This window comes from Sipha flava, unplaced genomic scaffold (assembly GCF_003268045.1).
Source record: "Sipha flava isolate LNK unplaced genomic scaffold, YSA_version1 35a_pilon_pilon, whole genome shotgun sequence".
NCBI classification, from domain to species: Eukaryota; Metazoa; Arthropoda; class Insecta; order Hemiptera; family Aphididae; genus Sipha; species Sipha flava.
Window position 1 is genome coordinate 2,524,559 of NW_020273058.1, and position 22,978 is coordinate 2,547,536.

The following is a 22,978-nucleotide window of genomic DNA, read 5'->3' on the forward strand; positions in this document are numbered from 1 at the left end:
TAAGAAGTCGTTTTATTGTTTTGACTGATGATAAAAATAACTAACATTACATAAATGCGTTTATTTGATCAAGTCTAGCAGCCAAGGCTACTCGCGTGTAATCTAATATTACTGCATTATTTTTTACAGTTTATCCTGAAAGTGTCCACTGTATGTACGGTTGTGTTACATTGTCCTTGGTTTGTGTTCGTCCCGGGGCCAAGGTTTCCCCGAATTGGGATAAAATGTGTATCATTATAGCTGTTATCACAAGACAATACACAATCGTTATATGGTTTCGTAATGTTACTTCGAGCGAATTTAATTTTACTTGCTTGGCACAATATAAATTAATTTAACAATAACACAGATTAATCAATAAATGTAATTTTATCTTTCCAGCATAGGGTTGACTGCACAAGTGCTGCTATTACATACCAACCTAGTGGATAATAATAATACTAATAGTATAAGTACTATATTGTGTATTACTATACACGAGCCGTGCTCCATCGTATCCACTTGACCGACATTTTTAAAGACACTACACACAAATAATACTCGAGGCGAATACACCAACTGTTCCTATTTTCTAATTATTAATTAGGTACGCGCAATATTAAAACCAATAAAAAGATGCAGAAAATTAATTTTTTTAACTCGTCATAGTTATTTATTTTCGAAACCAGTTAATAGATTTTATATTTTCGGCTATTTAAATCTTGATGATGTTAAGTCATTAGATTATAATGAGACTTATCTATAATTTATGTTTATATTTATTTTTATTTCACCAACTTTCTAAAATATTAAAAATACTGTAATCGTTGTTAGCTTCATCGATAAGTGTTTTTCGTGATGGAAATTGAATACGAATATAATACACTCGAAGGTCAAATTATAATTATTATACTTTGTTATTAGATTTGAAACCAATAAATCATGACATCATACAAATAAGACACTTTGTTGTTAGCAATAGTTTTTTTGAAACTCGAAGAGTCAACTCAAGTGCATTTAATTTTCAAGGATTTGTCACTATTTAATCGGTTTGTTAATGATCCATATTATTATAATGACTGACATTCCACTAACTATTATTCAAATTACATTTTTAGACATTATAGGTAAATGCTGTATTAATCGTTAAATACTGAATACCAATGCACATTTTACACATACTGATATAAAGTTTTCGACATTTGTATGACGCGATTTTCTTTCAGACTTTTATTATTTCCAATAATCAAGCTATATGGTGAGTTTAAGTTTTAATGTATTAAATATAAATGGCAGATTTTTTTTCTTTTTCAATAATATTGTAAACTTATTATTAATTAAATATATTATTGAATACGAATTAATTTCATACCCGGTTTATTTTTCAATAATTTAAGTATTCGATTAATAAATTGACATTCACAATGTACTTTTTACGATAATTCTTGATAAATACGTGGCAAGAGTCCAAGCCCTTAAAAGGTTTATTACGTTATGTTACGCATAATGTCATTGATTTATGTTGCTATTGCGGTTACACACGTTTTTGACACACTCGGACTTCTTTATAAGAAATCTAGTTCTACCATGACTGGTACGATTATCAATTTGGCCTGCAATTTTTGTCGTGTAAATCCAATTAGAAAAAATCAAACGCATGGAAATAGTGAGCCATTGGTTTGAAATATTAGCACGTGGAAATTATTTACGTACAGTTTTCATTAAAATTATATTAATATCGACGTCATTTATAAATTAAGGTACAATACGAGAGTGGTACTTAAAACATGATGAAAGTGTTATTATTCGTATAACAGGTTAAGACTTTTAAAAATTTTAACACAACGCGTTGGTTTGGATTTAAATTCAAAATGTTCGTCCAACTATTTCATTCTCGTGCCATAGTAGTATAAACGCGAAAAAACAAATTTAAGATCAAAAATAAATATACACGTGTAACATAATATACTTCGTACCCAGGAGGTGTACTTTCTCTCAATTGATTATTCGAATCACACATTCGGAGGACAAGATCGAATCAGTTGTATATATATAATGTTGCTTTTCGTGATGTCAATCGAATTTTTGCGTAATACACGTGGTATTATACTATCGTATAGAAGCACTTATACTCGTGTGTTGTTGTTTTTTATGGCCGTCACCCAAAGGTGTGTCGGAAGCTGCAGCTGACGACGACGCAAGACCAGTCGCACTATTCGAGTTTTGTATGTTGACTTTACCATAATACTAAACGCGTACAGGTACGTGTGCTCGCCGTAAATTGATTGTTGACAAAATGCATTTTCAGTGTATATAAAACACCACAACAGGGTTTAACGGCTTACGGTTGCTCATCACGTAAATTAGTTGTATGTATATATATATTATTATAATGTACGCACGGAGACGAATATACGAGTTTTGACAGGTCGAAGATTACAGCTGCTATAATATACGGTTCAATATATATAAGTACTAACCTGCTATATTAAATACGCACTGGTATTTGTGGGGAAAAAATAACAATAATAATTATAATAATAAAAAAAAAAAAATAGGACGATGAAACGTATATAAAATATATCTTAAAACGTACACCTGACTTCTAAGCACGTGGTAGTAGTTTTAGGTTATACATTTCAAATATTCTAACAACTTGTTCATTACTTGGAGTACTTATAAATATACAGTATACACAACAGTGGTTGGGATTTCATTTAATTTTGTCGCTTAAACGTAATATTCTGCACAACAGATTAACGCGTACGTACAACAAAGCCCAACGCATACGTAGGTACAACAAAGCCTAACTGCGCTTTCATACGCATGTAAAATATATACCACGTCTATAATACGCGACTGTTTACTAGAAATTAATTTATGCGGCGATTGTAAAAGGACACTGCTAACGGTTTATCCGAATGCAAATGTATTCTCCATTAATTATACCTACGTGCCTACAATACGATTACTATCAATTATTATTATTATTATCGTATGCGAAATTAACAACGATAATAACACGTAAGAATCGAAGCAGCGTGTGCGTATAGCGTTGAGATTTATACGGTACGGTGTCGCAAATATGTATATTATTATTATATCGTTTTATTATAATATTGTGGATACCGCTAAAATGGGAGGCAACCCGTTTCGATTGAATTAAATATTTAAATCATAACTTCCCGCGCGTTCCAGTGAAAACTGTATCGAAGGTGGGCTGAATATTGTACACAGCACTCCATGCTACCTGACTCGGAAAAAAAATAGTATTATTATTATTATTACCATAGCTATGTGTACTTATATATGTATACGTTTTGGCGAATCCGGTGAGATGTGACGATGAGCTGAATGCTACCGTATATCATTACTCTTGCATCTTTACTGGCTTGGTAACTAATTTTTTTCTCAAATCATAAGATCATTACGGAAACGACGGATGGGCTGACGCGATTTTTACCCAGGTTCTAATGACCGGACGGAATGTAATATTTTCTTGACTTCCATTATACTCAACAGTGGCTGAGGCAACACAGCACACAAAAACGACAGCGGCTAACACACATGATATTAATGGTTTTTTTCTTTTATGACACAATGGTGGTGTAAGTTTAAATGATAATATATGTATGTGTATTATTTATTGTAATATAATTTGTTACGTGGAATTTGTTACGTAACAAATTATAATCGTAAATAATAAAAATAATCAACGCGGTGTAGCGATGTAGTGGATACATAGAAATTTTCGAAAAATCACTGAACACACTCTGTTATACTGGCTACTCTGCGTGTTCCGTTTATTATGAAAAAAATATGTGATTTCCTTTCTTTGAAGATATTTCAGATTTTTTTTTTTTAGGAATAAAAAAGTGTTTTAACACTCATGTCGTTGAAATGTGTATTCATTCGCATGATCACCGTGCGAAGGCATCATCATCCGTTCTATCATCGGTTACGCATATTTATAATACACGAAGAATGTAATTATTCAATATTATTATCGTGCTCGAACTCCAAACATGCAGAGATTCGCGTATAGTTTACGTCCGTGTTCTTTACAATTTAAAACCGCTTTTGTTCGCTTCAAAGAAATTTGTTTCCGAGCATTTAGCTGTGATGTAAGCACACATTTCTTTAAACGCGTGTACTAACGTTGTATACATATATATTTATGCATAAATACATATTTTATACATATTATATTGTATTATACGTACACGCGTTTAGTATGAAGAAAAAATCGTCTACGATAGTCTACAACAAATCTATTTGGAGTATATATGGTATATATATACACACACACACACCTATAATTGTCATTGTTTCACAGACCTGTCGGAACGAAAAACCGTTAAGAGATTTGTAAGATTTGTACCACCGCGTCGGATACGTGACACGTCCGCACTCACGTTGCGTTCCCCGATTTCCTACGCATTGACTCGTCTACACGGCATAACATTAATGAATCGAACTACTGTTGGCAGGAGGACGATAAGACACACGTTTTAATTCACTGCTGAATTGCGAGTATTTCTAAATTAGTGGCGTCGACATTGGCGCGGTATATTTTTTTATTTTTTCCATACGTCCCTCCTGCCGTACGCTAAACACTTAATCCGAATAAACGAGTTAGGCACGGACGATCGGTCATGCGAAGCCGCCTACAGAGTTATTCAAATCAACTGAATAAAACCGCACTGGGAATAAAGTTGACACTTCCGCGGCCGGGACTGCATAATTTTGATTTTCCTGTTAACCCGCATAACGGTCATAACTGACGAATATCCTCCCGTGTTGACTGATGACTGCGAGGGAAACGACTGACGAAAAAATAATGAACATTAGATATACCTCAACAGTCAGTAATCATGAATTATTTGGAATGGCAGCGATCGGATGTTTTTCTCGTAGTTGGCTATCATACGTATATAGATGCGAACTATGAAAATACATTTTCCATTATCTCAGTTAAAATAATGATTTTATGATTGTATCGTGGGGAACATGTCGTAACCATTGTGTAGTATTCCAACCGACTACCTAGCATTTTGTGCTATCAATAACTACTAAATAATACATATTGTGTTGCAGCTATCACAGTGAAAGCAAAACCATAATATTATGCCTTAAAAGAAATACCATCTCAACGTCAACTCCGATCAAATAAACGAACATTTTTTCTGACAAATCCGTCATATAGGTCAGTGATGGCCAACTAGCGGCTAGTAACTAGCGTAACTATCGTAATCAAGATACATGAAATATTAAAGTCTACAATAATTTCAGTTAGATGTATATAGTATGTATATTCTTTAACCAAAAGTTTCGAATAATTTAAGAATACCATTTTATGGTGCTGCTAAAAGATATTTATTCCACAGAAATTTTAGGAAATGTAAAAGTTACTCATAAATTTATTTCCCCAGTGTATACGTTTGTGTTCTGGTTACATTTATGATCTGTCGTAACACTATCAATCAAAGCTCAACTCTACAGTTTTGACGAACGCAGCTCGTTGTTCGAATTGCGGTAGGTAGTCGTCGAAAAATCGTTTTCAGTTTTTATTACCTATATCCTGTATGACAGGTTTTTACTTTTTACTGCAGATAATCACTTAGTAAGTATATATGTGTATATATACATTAAATATTCATAGTACGCACCCTGAAACAAATAAATGGATCTACTTTCGAGTGTAGTTCCAATTTCCATACTTTTATTAAAAGTGATATGATAACAAAATTAATTTTTATTTAAAATTTCTAAATGCAAATTATTATTCATGATTATCCACAAGAACCGGAAACTCTTAATCTTACTGCGCGGTACAATTACATGCGACGAGAAGAAAATGGGATAATAACTGCAGGGAAAGTATTATAGGTGAATTTTATCCGGGATGGTACACAGTATGATGGAATATTACAAGTTCGTAATCCGAACTGATTTTATTTGATTTTAATTAATATTCCCGTCCATCCGCTGTATAGTTCATAATAATTGTAGTAATTAGTTACGTGAGTTACTGGGTACGAATTATTATACCATACATACATCAAATTGAATATATATTTTTGAAAAGAGAATCTCATTGTGATGGATATATATTATACATTTTACTGCAGGGCTATTAACCGTGTATATGTTTAATGGGTTTCGTACACTTAATTATTGCCGTATTTTTGAACATCGTTTTGGTTCATTATAAAATATGCAATTTATAACACACATTTATTATATTATATTAGAATATGAAACAAAATAACTATTATACGTATATACATATAAGAGGTACATCAGAATTGCAATCACAATATTAGAAACTCACGCACACATGGTTTATAAAACATTTTACGTGACGACAAAATCATGACTTGACCTTAATTATAATGAAAATGTTTATATTTTTATTTTACGTGAATAAACATGATGTTAACACGACATGAAACACTACAGGTGGTTTACCTAGTAGCATTGAGCAGAAGAGCTATTAATGATTTTTCATTCATTTAGAACAGTCATTGCTAGTTCAAAGACGTATATACTTGGCCAATTATAAACTACAGAAATATATTATATTTATGACATGTTGAGTATTTATCGCGAGTAACCTAATTTGCAGAGCACAAATACTTCAATCGCGAATTTATATAACGTCGATTGAATGACGCAAAAAGTCATGAACAAGCAGTTTTTTTTTTTAATTTACTTTTGCTTGGAAACACACATAAATCATAACTACTATGAGTAAAATTAATTGTAATTGGTTGAAGCTAAATTTTGTTTACGAATTCGTATATATGTAATTGTTATAACGCTATTATATATAAGGTACATAAAATGATATTGCCAATTATAAATTTTTTTTTACCAATAAATTAAGGATTCAAAAGGTTTTGGAAAAAACATGAATATTTTCTTTAATGTGAAACTTAATTAGCTGACCTTTCAATAACTGTGATAAACGATTCATTAAAAATTAAGTATGTTTATATACCGCATGTTTTCTGGAATTTATATATGCACTAACAAACTTATTAATTTGACAGTTGGATAACTAATTAACCTTTCGATCATATCAATATATAAAACTATAACATACCTTCACTATGAATACAAACTTACATTAGAAATAGATTCATTAAATTTAAATAATTTTCTATTCCAAATTTAACTTTATCAAATTTTGCTACTTCAGTCTTATTTCAAAAAACAAAATTCCGCATTTTTTGTTTTTATAAATGTAATTAATGTTTGTTCATAGTTGGTTTAAGATATTTTATGGTACAAAAATGTTTATTATGTTCTTTGAAATTCTTAAAACTTTTTAAACTTTTAATACGAATGACTCTAATCTTATATCAGACGTTAAATATGTGAATGATCTTATTTTTAAATAAAAGTATTGAACAGAGTGTTTCGTATACCTACCTATAATATTAATGTAGAATTTTTTAAATATAATAAAATTTAACTTTTTATATGTAAATATTTTAATTTTATTTTATAGTATCTACTATACCGGTTGCAATATAATTAATAAATCTTTAATTATTAATTTAAAGGGGTTTAAAATTTCCATATTTATTTAATCAACTTTGAGCATAGAGCATAGAGCGTGTAACTGTTTGTTGGAGCTTAGAAAATGTTCATATGTAAATAAAAATAACGTATATAAGAAGCATCTCAATTGCGAATTGTTTGCTACTATATTTCACGTTCATGGTCATGTTTTGATTGTTGGAGACTCGTTTGTGCACATATTAATATATTTTTTAAATTTACGACAACTCGTTAGCGTACAAAATCAAAATGTAAACAATGAAACCAACTTTTAGGTACAATTTTTAATATACAGAGTGTCCCCATATTCTTAAAGCATAACGTTTGTTTTAAATCGTGGTTTCCCATCAGGTTAGGACAAAGTTGGTTCAAGTATTGATAAAATAAAAGTTTATACTCGAATTAATACTCGAAAATGATTTTGAGATTGGAAGGTGGCTTAAATACTTTTTTGGTTTTTCATACTTAAACTCAAAATACGTTCCGGGAGGAATTTACTAAAATAATTTCAATAGTGCAATGTTACAATAAGTATGGATTTTTCAGATTAAATTTTAAAAAAATATATTGATTTTAGGCCAGAATTATGTGTTAGTGTACTAGAGAATAGCCCAACGGAGCTGAATATTTTCCTCAATAGTCAGTTGCATACTTCCCATTCTTACATTAGTTGTTTAAGTATTAATAGAAATTCAAGTCGATATTAATTTAAAAATTAGTTCATAAAAAAAAAAAAAAAAAAAACAAAAAAACACCCGTAGTCGAGAAATAATAAAAAATAAAATTATACAAAAAAAAAATATTCCGATTACAAATTTACAAAAATTGACATTTATAATGTTTAATGCAAGTGCGTACCGCGTCCCGGTAATGTACACTCTATACGTGGTTAAGGTTCTCCGAAAAAAGGTTTCTATTGTTCGTAAATTGTGGGTAAATAAGTTGTAGTTATTTTGATTATCATTTGGATTGCACTAATTGCAATACTTCCTGGTTCATGGTTTTAACGTATCTTCTTATTATTTTTTTAATTGAAAAAATATTAAAAAGTCTTATACGTTATATGACATTAGTTTAACTCATGATTTTAATTAATTTGTTACGATGTAACATCACATTTCTTATTCTTTGGGGTCAAATTATATTATAACATTTAATATTTTTTTAATTTTTTAAACAGTTTAACTTTATATGCTGATTGTATTTATATTAAATAACTATTGATTATTTATTTTGAATTGACTTAATAATAGTTGGATAATAATATTCATAAGAATCAAAATAGGTATATTTTCATTAATTCTACTGAACTAAATATTTACAATGAACGCTTTATAATAATAACATCAGTACACAATTAAATCGAAATAGATCGAAATACACTTGAAAGCATTACGTTGAGAAGAATCCAAGATGGGAAAGTAACTAGTTCGAGAACAAAAAAAAAAAAAAAAACGTGAGAATACAATATTCGTTCTTTGTACACGATAATATGTATAGGTCACGAATATAATTCATCATCTAAGTGTATATGAAAAAAAAATTATAATTTTGAATTAAATTTGAATTATGTACATTTATTAGAATCTATACAGAAATTGATCAATATTCTCATACCTAAAAATTATTTTTATAATTTATACATACTTTATGGTAAGTATGATCATTCAACTAACAACTGATAAATCGTTTTGTCAAATCTATGAGTTAATAGTTCGATTTTGATGTACCAAGAAATAAATATTGCTTATAATACATAAAATATATATTTAATAAGAATGCAGCCCTAAGTTTTACTATGAAAATTACGTTATATATTTAAAAAATCTTTAGTTACATATTAATTAAGTGATTTCAAATTTGTATCGAATGAAAATTATTTTATTATTAATTAATTATTTAAAATTATTATTATTCTAATCATAATATTACTAATTTCTTTAGTAACAAAATGTATATTTTTAACCAATATTTTTATATTTATATATATCCTGAAAACTGTAAAACCATTGTATATTTTTATGAGTTAAGTGTAGCCGTGTAGGCATGGTCATTTTGTTTTTGATTCTGGGTGGTCACTAGTCATCATTTTAAACTTTAACTATTGTGATGACTGATGACTAATGCTACGTAATCATAGGGTAGTAGGTATATTATTTTTGTGTATTAAGTGATAAAATCTATTTTTTAGTTTCCTGGAAGTATGTACCAAAAGTAAGGTCTGATACATTTATTATTTATACTGTTAGATATCTTCATACATAATACCTGAATATAATTTTAAGAAATTCGTTTTATAAATTTAACCCAAAACATTCAAATAAAATAATGCTATTTATCTTTGTTTACAAATTGCATGTATGTGTATTCAAGCGTATTCAATAAATCATTTTAAGCGTAGAAATAAATGTATAGTGAACATTATTGTTAAAAGGTTTCATGGGATCGATGAAGAATGGTTTAATAATTGGTTAATTTTACAGAAGACGATTATTGTTCATGAGTCAATATTTTAATTTTTTTTCATCATTGATACGTATAGTAAAATTGTTGATATTTTATTATAATTAAACAATTTCTTTTATACGCCTTTTTATTAAAGTTATAAATTATTTTGAATTAAATTAACTTTGTACATATTTTGTACCAATCACATACTGTTTAAACAATTATAACTATTACTACTATATTATTAATCACTATTAGTTTCAAACAAATATATGAGTATACAAAAAATTATTTGTATAATAAAATTATTATATAGGTTCACTTAACTGATTTAAGATCACAGGTATCAGTGGCGTAGCAAGGGTATAGCAAATTGTGCCTACGCCAGGAGCGCGAATTGCAAAAGGGCGCAAATTTGTGCAAAAGTCATATTTTTATTCTACAATCAAATCAAAATTTTTCCATAATACTTTTTGAAATGTGTATATGTTGTTTAATTGTACATATTACGAGTGAATTTAATGGTGGAATTATGAAAATAGCACAAGGGATTTTATATAAAAAATTTTATATGAAGAAATTATCGATGAATTTGCCGATCATAAATCGAGTAAAGTAAATTTTCAGTTTAAAATTAACACTGTAATAATAACTTATAAATATAAATTGTATTCTTAAAAAAATAGTAAAATTAAAGGTTAGAAAAAATATCATGTGATAGTACTGTAGATCTGCAATAGATACGGATACCTATTAAGCTTAAAGCTTAAAAAAAGGTGCACAGACAATAATTATTAATATAAAAAACCTTAGATAATGTTTAATCGAATACAAAATAAATAAATTATTTAAACCTATAGTTGTTATTCAATTATCAATTAAGATAAATTGTGTTATAAATATTTAATATCATTCAGTAAATTATTAAATAATATATTATTTAAATAATTATGTTACTAATCAGTAGGTACTATATCATCAGTATAGTACTATTTTAATAACAATCACAATACAAAATGTAGTTATTCACTTATCGCGTATACATTTTTTTTTGGCCAAGATTAAATCCAGAAGAATTTAGCACCGTTATTCACCAAATTAGACTCTATATAACCATTTATGTTATAACATAAACTAGTGCAATAATCATATACAATGATCTCTTCACTGAATCAGAATGTTGTGTAACTAGTACAAAAGATAATGATTAAGTGAAATATAATTTTGAAGTCCTTGAAATACTTTATATGACTTTAATGAAAACGCGTATAAAAGGGTGTGGATCGTTTATAACTAATAAAATACCAGACAATTATAACTATCAATGTTGAAAAATATTAGAAAGTTGACTCGTGAAAAATCATCAATCGTCTTGATTAAAATGACTAAATATTAATCATAATAATAAAAAATGTCTAATTATAAACTATTTCGTCAATTTCTTAACATATTATTAAATAGTTCGTTATGTGTTGCTGCTATAATACTTATTATATAAATTATAAATACAAACAGATATTAAAATTTGAGCTTATATCATCGAAAAGGATATTATAACTACATCATAGTACCATTTTTTGGTCATTGTGTGATTTTCCGAATGTGATTTAGTTTATTATTGTTAATAATTATTACTAGAATTTAAAAGCAACGATTAGTTAGTTAGTTTTATCTAAAACATTAAATTGAAATAATATATACACTGATATACACTACATCTACATTTATCATTAATAAAAGACATTAAGATTTATTTATTTTTTGAAGACAATGCAAGTATATAACGCATTGCGTATTTCAGTGTATAGGTAACATAATTTTTTCGTAAATTTATGTAAACAAGTAGAATAAAATAAGTTCCATTTTTTCTTACTTCTTAAGTGTAATTTATCGAAATCATTTACAGTATCAAAAAATCAGAGTTAAATGAAAGATTTTATTTCAAGATGATATTTTTTATTACTTACAAAAATGTTTAGCTTAAAGAATTGTCTACTACACTGTGAGAATGGAAATAAAGCCTGTTTTTTTTGTGGGGTTAGGAATTATTCCATAATAGTTTAGGAAAAAAAATATTTTTTACAATTAAAGCGCTAAGAAATCACAGGAAACTTACGCTATGGGAGTTACCATATAGTTTCTATATGATACCCTAACCACACAGGATAAACAAGAAGATACTCCAGTCGGGTCACCGACATCAGACGGCATATCAAGTAACGCCAATTATCTATGACTTGGATATGTATATATAATAATAATAATCATGCGGCCTGTTATTATTTTGAATATCGTGCATCTTCAGGATTCTAATTCATCTTCCATATTCTACCTACACACAACTTGTTGAATTTTCACGAACGTAAATTTATAGTAATTATTAATAAATAATGACATATCATAATAATTATTTTTATAAATTTTTCCAGTAATACTATTTAATAAACCTTATTTTAAAAAATGTCAAAAGATAATTATTATTTTGTTTAAACTTCTAGTGTATAAATATGATTATTAATGATTTTAATACAAAATCGAAAAATATTAGTAGGTGTAAAATTAAAAATGTTTAATTAGTAGTTAAAAATTATTAATGTTCTTTAACATATAACTCTATAAATATTTAATGAATTTGTTGTCAAACGTTTTATAAAATTAAAAAATTAAAATGGAAATTGCATAATAAGTTATTAAATATTTCCTAATATATTCAATGTTTAAAAACAATGAGGAAACATGGTACAGCACCTTGATCATGTATGTCGACATACTTTATTACAATTCATCGTCGAGACCCTCTGGTACCGTTTACTGTTTATTAGAATAATATGAATAATTAGGTGAACAAGACATGGCACCTACAGCCTACGGGTTATATTTGGCTCAGTGTATAAAAGACGTTTGTTTATGGTTACCTGCATATCAATACAAAAGTAAAGGTTTCCAAGTGTTTTTGTAACTACAAATGACTAAAGAGTACCTTAAATAGTTTCCATTCAAAATAAGAATCGATATGGCTTTATAAGTATTATAACACCTTCTTTTTGGTTTGTTGTTTAATATTAAAATAAAACATGTAACTAGAGCGGAAAATTCAATTCTTTTAGATTTGGTTGACGCTATCGAACAAAAAAGTAAACATTCAAATTCAGTAAAATGTAAATAGAAATATTTTAAATATGGCAATTATTTCAAATTAAAATCAATGTCTACATACAATTAGCTTCTTTTTATTTTATAGGATATATTTTTTAATTAATCATTTAATCAGGTTCTATTTCAAATTTAAAAACTATAATCTCTAATAACTAAGCAAAGCATCGTTTTTTAATAATTGTGGTATTTGGAAATTATTAGTTTATTATAGATACCTATAATTTGCATGAAATGTATCTTTAAATTTGTTAGATACGTTGGTATATTTCTACTTTATGGGGCATCCTAAATTTTGGATTTTTTTCTCGGTATTACGTATTTTCAAACGCTGAATACGATGGTGCAAACGAAAATTGGTGCTGATTATTAGTTTTGTAGTTATAGTTGACAGTATCTAATTATAATTGCAAATTTGTTCCGTGGAGCAATAGATATCATAGTTTCTACAAGTACAGAGACTACTGGGTTCAAATCACTAGAGAATGATGTGATTTTTTTTTTTTGCTATTTCGCCAAATTCTAATTTCTCAATCATTTTTTTCACCCAAAATATGACTAATTTTCCCCAAAAAATTTCCAAAATTTAGGGTGCCCCATTAATTAGAATAGTTCCGATACATTTTAAATGTAATTAACATGCATATAAGAATGTATAGGCAAATTCGTTCGTTTCGTTTAATAAGTATGATGTATTTTTAAATCGATTATAATTTCAGAATTGTGTATATATATACAATATGCGGTTTTTTTAATATTATCTTCAACCATATTTTTCTTTAGTTTCAAAAGTTACTAATACCTTCTTATTACATAGATGATAAAACATATTAACAACTTTTAGAAATAGGAGGCTTTGAGAAAACTAATACGATTGTCGCATAATGTATTTTCAAAAGCGCCGAGCGTTAAAGTTTCTTATAATAATAATATATTATAATATGACTCAATATGTGTAATACACGCATGACATAAGTTAAAAGTCCTATTGTTTTGCACTTGTGTGCGTACGCATTTATATTTTAAAATTCTACCAGAGTTCCGTGATAATGTTGAACGCAGATATTGGTTTTTCTTAACAACGAAACGCATAGATTGTGCAAAATCAAAATTCTCGCGTCGTACAATATATTTTGTAACGATGAGCATATATAAATAATAATAATAATAATAATAATAGAAATGTTATAAAGAACACGAATAAAAAAAATGAGGAAAACAACAAATGCGTGTGCTCATCTCAGTCTTATATTATTTATGTTCGAACTGCCAATAGAAGTCAAGTAACGCGCACTGCGGTCTCCCCTTTTTTAGTCACTCATATGTGACCGGCTTCATCCGGTCGAAGCTACGTAATGTAGAGGTAGCTGTACTTGACGACGTAATGCCAGGAGTGCAGATAACCACGCTGCACTTTGCAAACGACCACAGATCACATAAAATCGCGGAATGACTTGAACCCAACGCATAATAGGCATCACGATGAATACGTATCGTTTACGCGAACGAGAAATAAAAAAATAACGTACCGGTCGATAATTTTTTCAAAATATAGAATATTAATTACCTTTCAAACGGAACCGCAACAAATCTCTCGGTTACGTGTTATCGCGTATCCATTATTATAGCAATACGAACGTTGAAGGGTGCATCATATTATGTACTGGCGATTCGTTGTTTTTTTCACGACACACGCGCACTTCAACCGTGCACCACGGACGAGAGAGACGCCGATAAATTGGAGGAAAAAATAAAATAGAAATAAAATTAAAACGAATTAATGAAAAAACACAACACAGACGCACTGTTACGACGTTTGTCCGCGAAAACGGGTTATGACACTTGAATTCGAACGAAACGTACCGCGGTAACGGTTCTAAAATCTGCACGGCAGCGGAATACGAAACGACAACGACGACGACGACGGACAATTGGTACGCTTGTTAACCAAACGAGAGTTGCCGGCGAACTACCTGACCGCGCGGCGACTGCGCACCGTGTACGCCATCTACTCCGTCGGTGACGCGATCGGGGGCTGCCCGCAGACATTCCGGAGGCCTCGCGGGATCCGTCGCGCGCGTCAGAAATATTTGTCTACGCGCACCATACATAATTTGTCTACGCGCACCATACATAAAACCGTATTTTTTTTATACTAAATGGCCATGTATACAAGGCCATGGGATTAGGGTTCGGAACCTTCCCCGAAATTTTTTAAAATTTGCTAGTCAAAAAATATATTTATACTCTAATCCCCCCCGCTTCCAAATATTTTTCTAGTCATGGCCTTGCATGATGGTGTTCTTGTACACGCACGTGGTGTTGTCGCATACCTTCCGCGCATTGTAATACATTTATTTATCTCCTCTCCGGTTCCCGTCGTCACAGATATTGTCGTATTATATTTTATTCTCTGTATCAAGACATGACGTGTTCGGGACGGTAAAATGATCCTGATTATGTATCCACCTCCGGTCGAACCATATAGGTAATATATACCGTACGCATACTTGTGCACCGAATGTACCGAATACCACTGATGTGCGAGGCGTACAGTTGCATCAGTAGCCATAATGTTTCACTAGTTTCGCCCATAACAATATAATAATCATTTATGTTCACGTTTTTATAATCAAAACTTTGGGTAGCACACTTATTTCAAATTATTAGTGTAAATAAGTCGCTTACGCCAAGACACCAATCACGCCAAATTATGTGAATTATGCTCAAAATAAGTTATATCTAATATAAAATCTTATATTTTCACCTCTTACCCCATACTAGAAGATAAAAATAAGCTATATTATCTTAATTTACGAAAATTTCCAAACGATACAAAAATTCAACACTAACAACGAAGAAATTAATAAAATATCCTACAATACGTATAGTACAAGTATGCTAGAAGATAAATGAATCGATATGATTTTATCGAATTAATGTTATTTAATTATTTTATTGAACTTAATCTTTTATTAATTATTAAATTACATTTTTAATCGTAAAAACACGAGCACAAACATTTTTGGTGTACAATAATTGTTAAATTTAACACTTAAAGTCGCCCCCTCGTGGTGCTCTCTGGGTTAATGTGAATCGGGTTTACAAAATAGTTCACATAAATTACTTGAAATAAGTGCTTTTCAAAGTTTCCATTGTGAAAATTTGCGCAAAAAAAATTTTCCTTGGACGAAAGGGAAAACGGTTTTTAAAAAAAATTACCGACAAGTGTATCACCCAATGTTTTATACACGCTTTTATATATTAAGTATAATATGAAGTATATTCATTACTTACTGCACACTATTTGTGTGTTCACTGCAAGGTGCGTAACAGGTATTAGTATTGGTCATCGGTAGATGATGCATCCGTCCGGTCAGACCGGACACCGTAGCTATCAACGGTACAGTGACCCAAAAGGAAGAGGTTCGCGTAATATTCCAATCTTATACACACGTAATATTAATACGCGTGTGCCTATATTTATGTGCGTTATTTTTTCAAAAGCACTCGCATCCACCGTAAACCGCGATAAATCGATTTATGCCGATGCGTTATGATCATTCGACGTTTACCATAATGTATTACAGTATTAATATTAGTTATTAGTGTTGCCATACTAAACGTTTATAATATATGTCGACGAGACACCTATAAATAGGTACTAATTTTATATCTACGTGCATGTACATCACATATCAGAACACCAATCGTCTTGTTTAGAATTGGCCGTAAAACGTAAGAGAAATTCACACTCGAACGTAGTTAAATCTCGTGTAGATATAGTGTTTACGTATAGATATAGCTGTATCTGAAGTATACATCTGAAATTGTATAATACAAGCAAAAGGTATAAATAAAACTTCGTAGGTGTATATAGACACATGTGTAAACATTATAAAGTATAAACCAACTTCGTTATACGTCCTATCAAAGTAGGTATTCGTCATCGTAATAAATGATATGCATATTATAATATATACCAGTCAAATGTAATGTACAGTTATGTTTATCTACTAATAATTAATTTATTGTAAGAAATTGAATCACCGCGCGCAAATTTTGAGAAATTGTATCTCATGTACGAGTACATTTTTTAATTTAGGTACTTCTATAATAAAAATGAATACCTATATACACTGTATCTACAGTATTTTTTTGTGTACAATTCATATACATAGGTATTTTTTTCATACGCATTAATGCTGAAAATCATTAAGGTCATCATCTGAATAAAATTATCTAGCCAACATTTTTAATTTTATTAATATTATGAAGATTTGTATTACTTTTAAAGATGTAGGTATGTAGACGCGCGTTTAATAGGTAGTTTTAGAAAGCGAAACGGTATCTACGGGTTAAAAGAACTTTAAAAGTATGCGCCTTTCCATTTATTTATACATATAGGTCATAAGCGTTATAGAAATAAAATATGCATAATGTATGTATATAGTTGTATATCATCAACATCTATGAGGCCATGAAGTAGTAAATTTATATATAAATCAGTAGACTGTACGAAAACGAAATGGTATAAAGTTTTTTTCTTCTGAGCTAATCAAATTTAAAATGTGTTTATCGTTTACTATGATTTTTTCAGTAATGAAACATTTCATCAATCCCAAAATACTTATTTCTTAAAATATTAGCAATCGAACAAAAAGTGAAGTTAGGTAGAAATTACCCAGTTCCTATGTTACAATTTTTAGTATAAATATTTTGTGAAACAATTATTTTAAGTGTGTTATTAAATGCATTTATTACTTATTTAATCGATGTTAAAAGTTATTAGTAACAACTAAAGCAAGAATTATTTAATTTTACTTATTCTATTCCAAAGCACGTCTTTGTTTCAACATCGTCAACGTAAGAGCGACCTCGTAAAATAATTCATATGTTCAGTGAACGCACTGTCGTGCACAACGATCACTACATAGGGATACGAATCAAAAAATAAAAATATTCATGTTTTCATTTACAAATGAAGCATATCATTTTCATTTCTAAATAACAGGAATTGCAATCGGTAATAAAAATACATTATTTTTATACCTTGCTTTGCATATATTTTAAAATAGTATTTGTATTTCGTAATTCGTAATTTTTTACAACAAAAATAAAGTCATATAAATGAATTTTATGGTATATTACGTTTAAAAAATTATTTACCAGTCTAACTTTATTATTATAAAATATAAAATAAATGTATACAAGATATTTTTATTAGGTTAAAATGCTTTGATTGTTCGTGGGCATATTTACTTGCACGACCACGTGGGCCATATCTATATGATGTTGGTAATACTTTTACTTTTTTCGAAAAAGTGTAAGTGTTTCATATTTTTAAATAAAATTGTTTTATTTAAACGGAAAATGGAAATATTTATCATGTGATTACATTTTTAAGCTGTGTACACTCATTTTTGTTTTCTAAGAATACATTAGAAGTTTTCACCAAAAATAGATTTTTTGATTCATCATATTTCTTTAACTACCTAATTCTTCTTAATTTTTTAATGGTATTTTTTTATCTAATAAAATATTCTATTCATGTTCTTTTGATCTTCACTAATTTCTTTCAGCCTTCTATAGGTACAACATTTTGGCTTATTAGTCATTTCTTACAAATTCTATTTTGGTTTTTGCTGAGTTAGATCTCATCTGTGCGTCATTTGGAAATTAATAATAATAATATTTTTATCCTTAAATTTATAATATTTAAATTATGTAATTAAAATGTTTACTGCTATAAAAATATATATATTACCGTTGTTTGTGTCATTTGACCAGTAGTGTAGTACCTACCAGTGAAAAGACTATGAAATATTTATATTTTATAACCATAACCAATATAATGTGTGTCTGAATAATATTACACTTCATGTCTGAGTGATCAGGTTAAAATATAATGTTGAGTTATTATATTTAGAAGTATCCAATTTTTATAAGTCATGACATAAATATAACAGCATTGCACCCTTTAGTATTATGATGTAACAATATTGTGGTTTCGTCCTCTGTACGAATCGAAAAACAAAAATTGGAAGGATAACTGATAATAACTTATAAGTTCGACACAGTCAAATAAAATTAAGATTAACTACTTCAATCTTCACTGTTCAGTGTATATAATAGTAATTTGAATTACATACAAAATGACCAAAATTATTATCTATAATGCATTCGTTAAAAATCTTTAATATAACACGATAGGTGTTTATAAGAGTTAGATTGCTTAAAATACGTTTTAAATGTCAACCTGTTTTGCAATTAAGAATAATATTTAACATTCTATAAATAAGAATACAGACGTTACTACGTTTACTAGAACCAACAAGTAGTGTTTTCATAATAATACTCCAATCATGTTCAAATAAACTGAATTTTATTCTATAATTTGTACATGTAACATGTACTAAGTTACACAAAAAATATAATTGTATTATCCAATTTATAGACGTTGATTGTATACAGTTGTTCATAAGTCATAACCGAAAAAATATATAATGCAATGAATAAAATTATTACCACGAGTATTAAGCCATGTATGCTAACATTATAATACGTTGTTTATTCTTTTTTCTTGTTATAAGTATAAATTTTATTGTACAGTTGGAAGAACCACCCGAGTAATATTGTGGCATGTCGGTCGCAGTTATTTAACGATTAGGTATACATTTTCTATTTTCATTTCTTCCAATTTTTTCATTGCACATTTACAATACTATATTCTTTTTTTTTTCATTCGATTGTTTCAACAACTTCAATGTATACATATATATATATATATATATATATATACGTTTATGTACGTTTACAAAAAATGTATTAAAACATAAAATACTTGTAGTATTATTGTTTCTTATGCATGAACTACGGTAATTACGAAACGTAGAAAACCCAAAAAACAACCAGTTCTTTACTGCTTATTATTTTTCTCCTTTTTCCACACACACGCGCCCACCAGGTATATTTTTATAACTTTGACAACCCCTGTAAACCTGCATTAACGCGTATCGAATGAGTGGGAGGGGTGAACGAAGGCGACTACGGCGGAGGCGGCGGTGCGGAACCATCATAGGTATATAACCTACCAGTGGTGTATCATACGTGTATAATCTGTATGCAGGACATTGCTCATGACAACGCGATATAAGCCTCAGCACAAACAACCACGAATACAACAGCTGTGTTACCTGATGATTACAGCCGGTTACGGGTTACGTCGCTTAGTTCTTCCGTAGTTTTTTCCCTTGTTTTTATTATTTCGTTTCCTTATTTAAAATTTGATACGTTCGAATCTCATGTTTTATTTAAACCAATAAATTAGGTTAATCCACATTTAAATCTTGTATTTTTTTTTTTTTTTTTGCTCTTATCCCGGGTGTTTTATATTATTCAATATATGCATATATCTGTACTAACAATTATTTTCGCTGAAATTATGAATTATATTTACACTTTCCAATATCCAAGATAAAAAGTAATAACTATACAATAAAAAAGTATTAAATGTTTAGGTGTATTACACGAGCTATAGGTTACTCTCACATATGATATTATTTCGGTTTTTACTTCGATTGAGCCGAACTGTCACTTTTCTCTTTTTTCAATTTGATTAAAGCGTGATTTTCAGATTATTTCACTATTTTTTTTTTTTTTTGTATTCACACGAATTGCTATAAATGTCTTTCTTCATTCATTTTATCATTATGTATTATTTTCTTTTTTATTTAAAAAATAATTATTCCTCAGGTGCAACCAACAATTCGGTTTCATTTCAAAGCCATTCATCGTTGTTTAATAATAATTATAATAATTAATAGACTGACTATCTTAAATTATTGATCAAATTGCATATTTAATCAATGCTTTAATGTCAAACTGATTTTTTATCATAGGAATTTAGCGTATTCGTTCAGTGTAACTCTGGTCATCAAAGGGTCCAGAAAAGATTTTTTTTATGAGGCCAATCTACCCAACTACTCGTACATTACTGATTTCATTATTTAACTTTAATAGCTTCAAATGCTGATAGAAACATGACCTTAAGTTTTTTTTTACTACTTTCAATTTTAAAAATACTCATTGTGTATTTAAAAACTTGGTATAAATTGTTTTATGTATCAAAATGACAAGAAATTTGAATGAAAAATTAAAAAGCGCTCGTTTAACATTTTCAACATATGTTACATTTACCTATGACTTCATATTTATTAAAATATTCATTATTACTATTATCTGTTATGGAAATTGTACTTCGATGCTTTTAAGTATGCTATTAAGAATTGAAAAAAATATTATCTTACAGCGCTGGATAGAATTAATATTTTGTACATTATTAGAAGACTTTTCTTCAGAAATTTATTTTTCTTCGAAATACATTTATTTTCAAAATCTTCCGGAATGTATAATTGTGGTTCATTTAAAAAATGAATAATGAAGTTTTTCTGTAAAATCTTTAATTTTTTTATATAGAGAATCAATTTTATCATCAATACTGTTTTTTAAAATTTAATTTTTAATGTTGTAACCATTGAGTATAGTTGAGTGATTTTGTTAATATATACACTGAGAGTGAAGTAGTCAAAGAAAACTTATCTAAAATGGAAGAAGCCATAAAAATAATTTCAAAATTTGACAATTTTTTTAATAACAATTTTGCCATGAACCTAGTAGCATTGTTAAAATTTCAAAATTTGATCTCAATTAAAAACTTATGAATATATATATATATATGATTAATGGCTGAAAATAATGCCTTACTTATACTTACTTCACCAACGAATTTTTTGGTACTAAATTTTTGCATTTCATACAGTTTATTGTGACCTAATTGATTAGACTTTAGACACTTTTCCCAACAATTAATTCTTATATAAGAGTCAAAAAGAAATACTGCAGACTGCTAAAATTATCCAAAATTATCATCCGCTTCTGAACATGTTTTAGTAACATAAATTACTAAATTTAAGACATGAGCCATGTAATGACTATAAAATTTATAGTTATTATTTAATAATATTATGGTTTATTTATTTTTTAATGTGATTTTAGTCCATTGTGTGTAGGTGCCTATCATATTTGCTAAACCATCGAATGCACAGGCTGTTACTTTTTCCAACGAAAGATCCAATGATAGGAATCCATTTTCCAATTAGTTGTTTATTGCTATTCCGCTGAAATCCACGCAAACAACTAATCTAAGTATTTAATAAGTAATTTTTCTTGTATCGAGTCGTTTACAATATCACGGACGCAAATTGAAAGTTAATCCATGATGCTTGGGTATTGTCAATCATTATAGAAAAATATTTACAAACAAGAGTTTCTTTTACAATATTATTTTTAATTGAATAAACAATAGGCTTAACTATTTTATCATTAATAAAATATTTTGACATAAATGTAACTTGTAAACCTTGACTTTTATTATTTTTCTTTTTACTTTGCTTAATGGATTTTTTTAATGTTATTATTAAGTATGCTGTCGTATTTTTCAGCAATAATACATGTTCTAGGAAATGTCCATGATTTTGAGTTGGGTTTCTTTGTGAATAAGCAACTTTATATTTTCATGTATAAGAAATACCTTATCAATTTAATATTGTTATCGAATTATTCATTTTAAAATGTTTGTGATTTTTAAATTTTTTGGCGTGATGAGAGAAAATATTGGGATCTATAAGATTTCTAGAATTATTATTTGCAATTTTATTTAACGGAAAAAATCCGATTGTTTGTTGTGTCGATTATTTATCAATTATAATGTACCCATGTACTGTGTGTGTGTGTGTGTGTGTGTGTGTGTGTGTGTGTGTGTGTGTGT

At 28.8% G+C, this 22,978-nt stretch overlaps 1 protein-coding gene across 2 annotated transcripts in view; it reads right to left on the bottom strand.

Moving 5' to 3' along the window:
* LOC112687760 (cadherin-99C) overlaps positions 1-15,134 on the bottom strand; it is a 53,824-nt gene extending 38,690 nt beyond the window's left edge. For both annotated transcript variants that reach the window (XM_025560682.1, XM_025560681.1), the window contains exon 1: positions 14,717-15,134. The gene's annotated coding sequence lies outside the window, so the exon portion shown is untranslated. The remainder of the gene's footprint in view (positions 1-14,716) is intronic.
* Between the last annotated feature and the right edge of the window lie 7,844 nt (positions 15,135-22,978).